Here is an 11411-nt window from a genome sequence, read left to right as displayed (position 1 = left end):
CCCTTCCTTTTCCCTCTGTTCCTTTCCTCTCTTCTCCTGTCTTCCCTGTTCTTCCCCAGACCCTTCCTTTGAGAGAGGAGGAGGAGGAGGAGGAGCTATCTCCAAGACCCTTCTGGATCGCGTGCCATCCCGCCAAGAGCCTGGCACTGCATCCGAAGAGTCTGTGCAATGACTCAGCACTTTCCGGGGGAGGGGGGGAGGAGGAGGAACCTAGAAGCTGGAAACGTAATTTGGCCAAATAATAATAATAATAATAATGATAATGATAATAATAATAATGATAAATTGTTGAATGTTTTCTAGGATGTAGACGAAGAGACCCCCCATTCCGTGTCCACTGTGCTTCCTAGAACTGTTTTTTTTTTCATACTCTTCGATTAATTATTATTGGTCGTTGTTATCGAAGCCTGTAGAAGCGATTGCTTATGGTTGTCTTTATCGTTATCGAGGATATTTTTTTCTTACACGTGTGTCCTTATCGCTATCTGTTAACGAGACTATTTTTTTCCTAACTCGTGTTTTGAACGATTCCTCTTTCTTTCTCGCCGGCAGGTCAACGTTCGAATGTACAAGGAAGTAGTCCCTAGGAGGTAATAACTAGGAGGTAGCATATGGGGAAGGTCTCTGTAGGAGGCAGAGGGCAAAAAGAGGGAGAGATGAGACCATAGAGGTCTGGGGGAGGAGAGGAGGGAGGAACAGCCAAGCGTTCAGGAAACTACAGACACTCCTCTCTGTTGAGAATCTTTAGTCAAATTTCCAATTTTTGGAACGATGAAAACCGAAAATCTAGAAAATGCCAGACGTTCGTAGCACTTTCTCTCATTTCCTTCTGGCGTCGTTTTTTGAAAAAGAGTTTTCGTTCCGAATATTGGAAATTTCCGATTTTTAGAAATATCCAATTGTAGAGATTCCCGATAAGAGACGACTGTCTGTACTCGAGCGTCTTTTCAGTTACTCATCGTTACCTTTAATACCTTATATGGTTACCTTCCAGTTACCCACCCATCCCATCTTCCGTGAGGAGTGTGACCTTCAATCGTCCCCTCCACCGAACCCTGACTCCACCTCCAAATCCACATTTACTTCCTTCTCCACATACTGTTCCAATCCAAATCCTTCAATTTCTCCTCCCCTCTCTTCTTGCTCCTCCTCTTCCTCATATTTCCCGTTCTCCTCTCTTTCCCGCTCCCACTGCTCCTCCTCTTTCTCCCCCTCTTCCTCCCATTCCACCCGCCTCCTTCCCTCTTCCTCTTCCTCCTGCTCTTCTTTCTCCTCCTCCTCCTCTTTCTCCCCTTCCTCCTCTTTCTCCCCCTCCTCCTCCCTCTCCACCCGCTTCCTTCCCTCTTCCTCTTCCTCCTGCTCTTCTTTCTCCTCCTCCTCCTCCTCTTCCTCCTCCATACAGATCCTCAAATTGTGGCAGCGTTTGTCCTTGTGCCATATATGGTCCACTCGCCCAAGAAGCGTTCATCGCCTGACATGAGCCTGATTTCGCGGAAATCCCTTATCGTAAACTTAGAGTGACATAGCTGAGCGTAATTACTTGACTATGTATAGGTGTATTTGCATTATTTGCAAAGACATTTTAAATGTACACGATAAACACACAATACACACACACACACACACACACACACACACACACACACACACATATATATATATATATATATATATATATATATATAATGTGTATGTATATTATTGACGTATATGTATATGCATGTATATCATGGCAATTTTGAAGCGAGACCCTATCACCACAGAAACGGACTTAAGCACCAGACTTTGCTCTTTTGCTTCAAAGGCTCCACTTGAGCGCTTCCATAGAGTTCCAGTCCAAGACATAAAAGTTAAAACTCGTCAATACGACCCCGACTCGGCGGACTGAGCCCCTTTTTGCCCTTCTGAAAGACGAGATCGTCTTTCAGAAGCTCCCTTTGGGCGCTCGGCAGAAGCTTCCTTCTTCCCGAAGAATTCTATGGTGACGTCATGTCGCATGAAAACAAGTCCCTCAAAAGTGCGGATTTGTCCGACTCCATTCGAGAAGAAATATGTGGACGCAGTTCTTGTAGCCTCAGCTGAAACTCCTGCCAAGGCTTCTTGGAACCTTTTTTTATCGATCCATTCGTAACAAACGTCAGCTTTAAATTTGAGGTTTCATTGTGAGCCGGTCAGATCAAGTTATAACTGGTAAAAACAGCCTCACTCAGCTCCATATTCAAAAACGATTTACCTCTCTATCTTTGTGTGTGTGTGTGTGTGCGTGTGTGCACTCGTGTATGTGTGTGTGTGTTGAATTACACCATATTAGTTGTTGCGATTAGAAGTGATTTGTACTCTCACCTTAAAATCTGTATGAGTTTTGGTCTATCTGAAGTGTCCTCTCTTTTCGTAGGATACAATCTTCCCGTTTTCATTCTATTTCCGAATTCCACATGAGAGCCATTGGGTTAAAACTAGAACCGAACCCATTGTAAACATGCCTGCTATCACCTTGAATGTCTTTTCACATGTATCTTTCTTTTCACAATTGATTATTCTAACTAATTGTCTTGGCCATGATTTCCTGGAGGCATTTTCTATGTCCACTTCTCACTGCCATTCATCCGTGAGTTATTAGCTGGAATGAGCTAAAACACCATCAACAGACAGCAATTGGCCACGAGGAAAACCAGCACCCAGAAGACGTGGAACACCTTTCCCTACATTGCCCCATGCCCATTCTTCTTCAAAAAGTAATTCGTGGGCTAAACTTGTGGCCGTTGCCGGTTTCACGGGGGTCTTCTTCTGCAAGAGAGAGCCAGAACAATGTACGGATTGACCGAGCGAGTGATCATCCAACTCGTACTGTTTTCGTAGCAACTTTAGAACATTTGTGCAAAGTTTGGTGTTTTAGTTGTGCGTGTGTATGTTTATATATACACACACACAAACATATGTATATAGGGATCCGGCGAATTTACCGACAACATTTCATCGACAAGCTCAATTTATCGATATACACAATTCATCGAAAATAATTACTTCCATAACTTTTATTTAGGATATTACAAAAACAAGGTAGAATTTACTTTCGTAGTATTATTAAGAATAGTACATAATGAACACGTTTAAATTCTTTACAAACAGGACTAATAAAACTTAAAACTACAAATTGTTCTTGAAATCAGAAAGCTAGGTTATGGGCTATTGCCTGTAAATAATCAACAACGTTGCTATATGAATGATATATTTCTATAATGTTTTTTTAATCCGGTCAGAACAGTCATGATATTTCATTCTTTGTGATCGAGATGAGGTACAAAGTATATGTCGAGTTTGACATCATTAGTATTTTGTTCTTTCTTCATGCAGTTGAAAAACTTCGTTATATTAGACAGGTGTCCAGCAACCTATGTCTCAAATGTCCTATGCCATCCTTCAAGCGAAATTTGTTGTTGTTGTTTTCAGGTTATATAAACTAAAAAGACATGATGGGCAAACCAGCGAAAATGTTTGTATACTGAATACTTTACATTTCTAACAGAAGTAAGAAAACATAATATCACCGCTTGGCAACTCAACCTAATTCCGTGACTTAGTGTTTTGGGAGTTTCATACTTGATTAGCGGCTACTAAGTGTACTACTATAGTCTTAACTGCTTACCTCCACCTACTCTGCAATCCAAGTTAATGCGGTGATTTATTGCTTTGGCACTTTCACGGAGATTTACTATGATTGTTTTTTTGTTTTACGATGAATTGTGTATATCGATAAGTTAAGCGTGTCGACGAATTGTTGTCGGTAAATTCGCCTAGACTCATATATGTATATGTATGTATATACATGCATAAATACCTACATCAATATGCATATACGCACATGTTTTTATTACCGATATGCTTCCATTCACCACATGAACAAGATTCTTTGACACCAAGGACTTTGAACCGATAGTATTTCGTCTTGCTTGTCGTACGACGTTTTTGCGAACTCGCGGCGAGATATATAAAAAAAGAAGAGACTGACGTCGTTGGACCTTTGACTTCGAAGGTAGGACCTTCTCCTCCTCTTCACAGGTGCCGCGAAACCTGCAACCCCGATAGGCAACCTGGACAAGCGGGAGGTGGCGGATACTGGAAATAGCTGAGGGTGGTAAGGGTAGCGGCAAAGTAACTCTAGGTGAAAGGTTTAGACCCGTGGTTCCCAATCGGTGTGCCGCGGCACAAAAGGCCGGCCAAACACGTGCAGTTTAAACTGACAGTTACAACTGTTCAGTTATAACTGTCAGTTGAAACTGAACAGTTGTAACTGTCAGTTTAAACTGCACGTGTGTGCCGCGGCGCCAAAGAGTGCCGCGAGATCAACTGAGGGTGCCGCCAAAATTGAGGGCAAAAATAATTCTCGTATCACCGACCCTCTCTGTCATCCATTTTTGTTCATTAAAGCAGCATCGGTGTAAAGATGAGTATTTTCATATTATCCAGGGACAAAATTTTGTTACACTGATATTGAATCAACAAAGTACTGACAAACTAGAATTTAGATTTTCTGATAAGGGTGCAGGGGACTTCTGGAAGGCTTAGCAAGGGTCCCTGAAGCCAGTAAAGGTTGGGAATCACTGGGCCGCTAGACGGACGTTCCAGACTGCAGCTGCAACCGAGAAAGTGTTCCTTGGGGGGAACGCTGCTCATCGTCAGACGAGGAATTGGTGTCCTCGTGATAAAGACCTTCACTTTTTATCCCACAGTTGTTGTCCATATCTCTTCTCGCACGTTCATAAAGCTCATCTCCCGTAACATTTTTCAGCGATAATCACCTTTTAGATACCTATTATACGCACGTCATGTACATACATTAAAACAGCATTAATCCAGATTTTTTCTAAATAATCACGTTCGAAAACAGCGTGAAAAATAGATTCACTGTTTTCGAAACTTCTGTACACTAACTTGAGGGTTTACAACTTTGCAATTCAACCAAACCGCAAAAAAAAAAAAAAAAAAAAAAAATACACAAAAAACAGAAGTTCATAATGCAGCTCCTTTCTGTCCCCTTAAGTGTGACAGGTCTTCTACTCAGTGCATTCGAATATCTACGAAGTAAACTACACTTACGGGTAACTTTCCACAACACAAACAGGTACTGCCATAAGTAAACAAGTAATTCGTAGAGACGCGACCTGACTTAGGGCGCGACCTGAGGTGCGCGCGACGGCATAGTCCGGCAATGGAACCAGCGAGGAGCGGAAGAAGTGACGCCAAACCAATCAACGGCTTCGTTACTGCTCTCTCTGGCAGACATCCCAGTTTCAGTAACGAATAACGGCCATAGGAGCGTTTGGCATATTAATTAGTGGTTGGACAACGAAATACAAATTTTAAATGCATATATATATATATGTGTGTGTGTGTGTGTCTATACATGTTTATGTATGTGTGTGCGTGTATGTATGTATGTGTGTGTGAGCACATTCCTCTGTGTCTGTGTGTTTCTTTGAGCATGCGTTAGTCTGTATATGTTTCTATGCGTGTCCGCGCGCGCGCGTGTGTGTGTATATGTGCGCGCGAATTCACATGTGCAGCTGTCCCTTTTGCGGAAGTGATCCTTGAGAGGAAGAGGGTTCGATTCATGTGAAGTCCTCTCAGGGGACCGAAGACGGTCTGAAGACTATTCGACTCCGTATCGACTCGGAGACCTCGTCACACGGTCCGATTTCAGTCGCTGGTGGTTTCCATCATAAAGTGACCCTCTCTTCATTTCTTTCCCGGAGTGGGGGTGGGGGGGAGCAAAAAAGAATTTGTGCGCTGGGACTCATTTGTGAACCCCGTGATAGCGTTTGGGGGAGAGGGGGGGGGGTGAATCACCTTATGTTGACCTAGGATGACCGAGGACAAGAACAGGAAATGGCAAAGGGTGAAGCAGTTTACCCAATTCATTTGGTCGTGAGAACTCTGTCGCTTTTAAGCGTGTGTGTGTTTGTGTGTGTGTATGTTTGCCTCTCGTGAGTGTGTGTGCGTTAATGGAGAAGCATAACCTTGTTAAACGAGACACCCAGCTAGGATCTCGTTATGCTCTTCATATGCATATATTTGAACGTGTATGTATGTATGTATATGTACATATGTATAAGAATATGGTATACTATGCATGTGTGTGCATCATACATATACCAGTATCTAAATATATATATGTATATATATATACACATATATATGTGTGTGTGTGTATACATATACATATGTGTGTGCATGCGCGCGCATATGGGTGTATGTATGCATGTGGTATGAGCATGTGTGGGTGTTTGTATGTGTGAGCGCGCACATATGGGCATATGTATGCATGTGTGAACGCACGCGCGTGTATGTGTGTGTGTGCGTATTGGTGTGTGGTGCGCGCGCGCACATGTACGGGTGTATATATGTGTATGTATATGTATTTTAATATATGCATGTGTATATATGTGTTTTGAATACATGTAGGTGCGTATGTATACGTGAATACATGCATGTATGCTCATGTGCATATATATGCTTGTATATCCTTATACGTTGATATATACAATACCTTTTATCGATATAACTGGTATATACTGACATGTATGTGTATATGTATAACATATATATATATATTGCATATGTATGTACAGGCACAGACACACACACACACATGTAGTTATATATATATATATATGTATGTATATATATGTGTGTGTATGTAATATAGTTGCATATACATACACACACACACACACACATATATATATAATATATATATACATATGTATGTGTGTGTGTGTATAATATACATACATATACATACACACACATACATAAATATATATATAGTATGTATGTGTTTATGTAAATATTGTATGCGTAATATCGCAAAATTAAGTAGGTCACAATCGTTCATTGGTAAAGTGCGACACAGGGGGGGGGAACATTGTTAATCTGCCTGAGCCAAGGTTCGTCACAAAGGAGTAGGCAGGACTCGAACATTAACAGTATTTTGAAATTTCTAATAATTCTTCGTCATTCCTCCCATAGACTTTTCATCTATCCCCATCAACTCATTGTACATCGACACAGTTGATCTTGGATGGGTCTATAGCCACCGATTCCAGAACTTGCGATTTCCTTCCCCGGAACGTTAGAAAGAGGACACGACACCGCCGATAACCCGGTACCTCGATAACTCGGCTCCCCGATAACCCGGCACCTCGATAACTCGGCCACTCCGGGGTGCGCGTCCTCCAAGCGCCGGGTCTTTTTATGTTCCGGCAACTAATTTTGCTCCCGCGTCCGGCCCCAAAAATAATCGTGCTCTCTCACCTGCTTTCAGCAATTAGATCGGATCAGGCATCCAAGATCTATTGTATACATTGTATGATACAACAATGTACTTCGTGATCCTCTTTTTTTCTTCTTCCTGTCAACACATATGACGCGTAGCTGAGATTGCAATAGATTATGGCGTTGACCCAGCCTGTTGTATGATACATTACCTTCCTCCTGCTTTATACATCTCATCCCCATCTCTCTCTTTTGGTTTCTTGTTCGATTCCATTTGCAATAGTTTGTAAACAACGTAGTCGTTGTATGAATACATATAATATAGAGAAATGATGTCGAAATAAAATCTATGACAGCTAAGTATATGTCCAATCTATTGTTTCCACCATAATTGATTTTTTGGCAACCTCGTCGACTCTACACTCCAAGGCAAGTGTCCATAAATGAATTTTATCCATAATATCCGTGGAGTTGCACATACACGCGTCTTTGTCTCTGAAAGAGTGTTTGCACGAGTGGCTGGGAGTAACACATGAAACTATGTCTGTATATACCTGCCCCAGACACATGTTTTTTATATAAATCATATGTTGCGGGCATGTAAGGGCATATATTTGTATGCATACGTGTAATCATATACATATATATAAGTATAATATATATATATGTAAATACGCACGTACAGTATGTGTCAGGTTGCCAATCAAATTTGTTCCTTGTGTACGGTAGTCATAAGTGCCAATATTGTTTGTTATATAGCATCACTCCTCTCTTGCCACAGCCGCTGAACTAGAATAGTCCCTATGTCCTTTCGTAATTGATAGATATACATGTAACTAGACATCCATTAATAAATACATTGAAATAATTGAAACTCTGCGTTTTCATTCTGACCCCAATGTGGACTTGATGATGGGTGACGAGCTGGCCGACCATTGTATTTTACTTTATATATTCTTTTTTATATTTATATACATATATTCATCCATGAGGTGCCAGGATAAGAGGGAAGGGAGAGGGTGGAAGGGAGTGGAGTATAATAGGGATGGAATGGGTGGGAGTGGGTTTTATGCCTTTGTTATTTTGGGCTTCATCCCTTATAAGGGGGAAGAAAGCCTTTGGTATATGTATGTATATATTCTTTTCTTTCATACATTCTATTCTTTTCTAGGTCGTTCTCCGAGATACATATGGTCAACTGATACCTTAGACACCTAAGAGCTAAAGAAGATAACTTTTTTTTTCATATATGATTTAGTCATGTTCAACCACTCTGCCTTTTCTTTTGTCTTTTTTTCTTTTTTTTGGGGGAGGGGGTTACCCCGAGGTAACACCACATAACGTTTTTGTACCTCAAACCATCGGTGTCTGAGGGTGAAAACTGCCATTGGGCGTTTCAGGAACTTCGGAAGCGTACTGGCCTCACATTCGCTTAGTCCTGGGTTCGAATCCCGCGCTCTTCTCCAATTCCCCAGTGACCCTAACCGACCTGCCCCAACAGCCCCCGAAGATCATCATAGGGCAAAGGTGACGGCAACGGCCGCGGCTACTCAGCGCCTCTCGGCGTAGACACCTCACCGCCCTCAGCTTGAGGCACAGCCAAGTTGAGGAGGAGAAAGCTAGACATTTGGTGGAAATAGGTCAACAGCGTTTGTTTACATCACATGTGAAATGGCAGCGTTAGGCACCTCCTCCTTTGAACCCGTTTTATTGCGATATAAACAATCACAGTGTTGCCAGATCTCAATAGGCGTTACGCCAGATTCCAAAGGGGGCGTTTTGTTCTCACACCAGATCGTTCAAATCTATGCACGAAACAAACGATTCTGCATCCAGATCCCTGAGCTGAGCCCACCTCTTCCTTTGTAAAGCGATTTACTGGGACATAAACAATCACAGCGTTGCCAAATCTCAAGAGGAATTATGCCAAGTCTCGAGAGGAAAGTCTCGTTTTCACATCAGATCGCTCACATATGAACATGCAAACAAAGTATTCTGTTCCCAGATTATTGACCTGATCCATCCCTTTCAGTCCAGGGTCTTTCGCTCGGCTGAATAAAATATTCAGGGGCAAATAGGAATGATCCAAAGATGCAATGTCACCCGGGTGAAAGGGGTGACGCCGAACATGATCGTTCGGCGTCAACCAAAACAAAAGCTACAAAGCCACTGGGCAGACCAGGTGAAGGGATGAAGGCAGAGGGGCAAGAAATGAGGGAAGGGGAAAGAGTAAGGGGGTACTGAACGAAAAAGGAATGGAAGGCAAGTCGGAAGGGGTAGGAAAGAGAGGAGGAAAGGCGGGAGGGGTAAGGAAGAGAGAAGGCAAGTCGGGAGGGGGATAGGGAAGAGGGGAGGCAAGGCGTTAGGGGGATAGGGAAGAGAGAAGGCAAGTCGGAAGGGGTAGGAAAGAGAGGAGGAAAGGCGGGAGGGGTAAGGAAGAGAGAAGGCAAGGCGGGAGGGGGATAGGGAAGATAGAAGGCAAGGCAGGAGGGGGATAGGGAAGAGAGAAGGCAAGTCGGGAGGGGGATAGGGAAGAGAGAAGGCAAGTCGGGAGGGGGATAGGGAAGAGAGAAGGCAAGGTGGGAGGGGTAGGGAATAGAGAAAGGAAACAGTAGGGGAGTTGAAAGGAAAGAGTGTGAGAGGGGTAGGGAGGACGGAAGGGATAGGGAGCAAAGAATGGAGTAGAAGGGAGTAATGGAGGAAACAATAATAGGACGGACCAAAAAGAGAGCTGGAGAGGCATATTAGAGCAGATGGGGAGGAAGAGTTGGGAGGGAAGGAGAGGAGAAAAGGGATGACGAAGAGGATAGGGAAAGGGATGGACGGAGATAGGCAGGGAGGGATGGGGAAGAAGAGAGGGAAGAGGTAGAGATCAACGAAAGGGAAGAGAGAAATCGAGGAGGAGGAGGAGGAGAAAGAGAATAGGAGGAAGGGAAGGGGAAGAGGAACAGAAGGAGGGGAAATGGGGAAAAGGAGGAAAGATGAGGAGAGGTGGAGGGAAGGAGGATGAGGAACTCCAAGAAGAAGAGGAGTCCGTCCCCTAAAACCCAGCCCCCACCCTCTCCCTCCCTCCCCTCCCCCCCACAGCAGATCGTGGGGGGAGAGGGGGGCTGGGTTGATGGCCGTCAGGCCCCTATCACACTAGGCAACTAGTGACGGTCACTAGTTCCCTACCATTATTTTAAACTGAGCCTTTCACACTACGTCACTGCGGTTGCCCGGTTGCGCAACAGGCTATGGCTGTTGCCCGCTCCGGTAACACGTGACCGTCACTGGCAGTTGCCGTCACCGAGAGCGTCTCTTTTTCTTGACCAGCAAAGCCAACAGAAGAAGCACCTCCTCCATTGATGCCATTCTCTCGACTAATGAATTGGTGAGAAAGGATTCCACAACTCGGTGACAGTCACTGGTTGCTTGCAGTTGCCCGAGACTTTCACACTAGGCAACTAGTGACGGTCACTAGTTGCCTAGTGTGAAAGGGTCCGTTACTCGTGTCCATGTGGCAAGGCAAATCTCTAAAGTGAACGAACGACCTTGGGCGTTAAGTTGACGAGAAGCCGGACGCTACATTCTGAGAAATTGGGGGTCGGTCGGTGGCTCCGCTAAAGGCTGTTTAACTTTGTGGTAAGGATGTAATGTGCCTCTGAGACCACAAATGCCCATCTTTGCGGCGACGATGGGGACGAGGCAATTACTGGAACTGAGGCCGTGTGGACTTGGAAAGAAATAGATAAATAGAAAATTATTAATGATAATGATGGTAATAGTAGGATGATAATGATAAAAATAATGAAAATGAAAATAATGCAAGTAAATTAGAAATGAATGAATGAATAAACATATGAATAAAACAACTACACCCAAATGCGCGCACACACACACAAACACATAAAGCACACACACACACACACACACACACACACACACACACACACACACACACACACACACACACACACACACACACACACACACACACACACACACACACACACACAAACAAAAAAAACATAACTAAATGGAACCACACACAGAGACACCTGACGTTTATTTTTTATTTTTCATTATTCATATTACTAAAATTTTATTTATCTATTTATTCATTTAATTAATTATCATTATTATAATTTTTTCGC

The sequence above is a fragment of the Oratosquilla oratoria genome, chromosome 22 (genome assembly GCF_046742065.1).
Source record: "Oratosquilla oratoria isolate Oo_2021 chromosome 22, ASM4674206v1, whole genome shotgun sequence".
NCBI lineage: Eukaryota > Metazoa > Arthropoda > Malacostraca > Stomatopoda > Squillidae > Oratosquilla > Oratosquilla oratoria.
The sequence above is the reverse complement of the archived record's forward strand: the minus strand, read 5'-3'. Positions refer to the sequence as shown.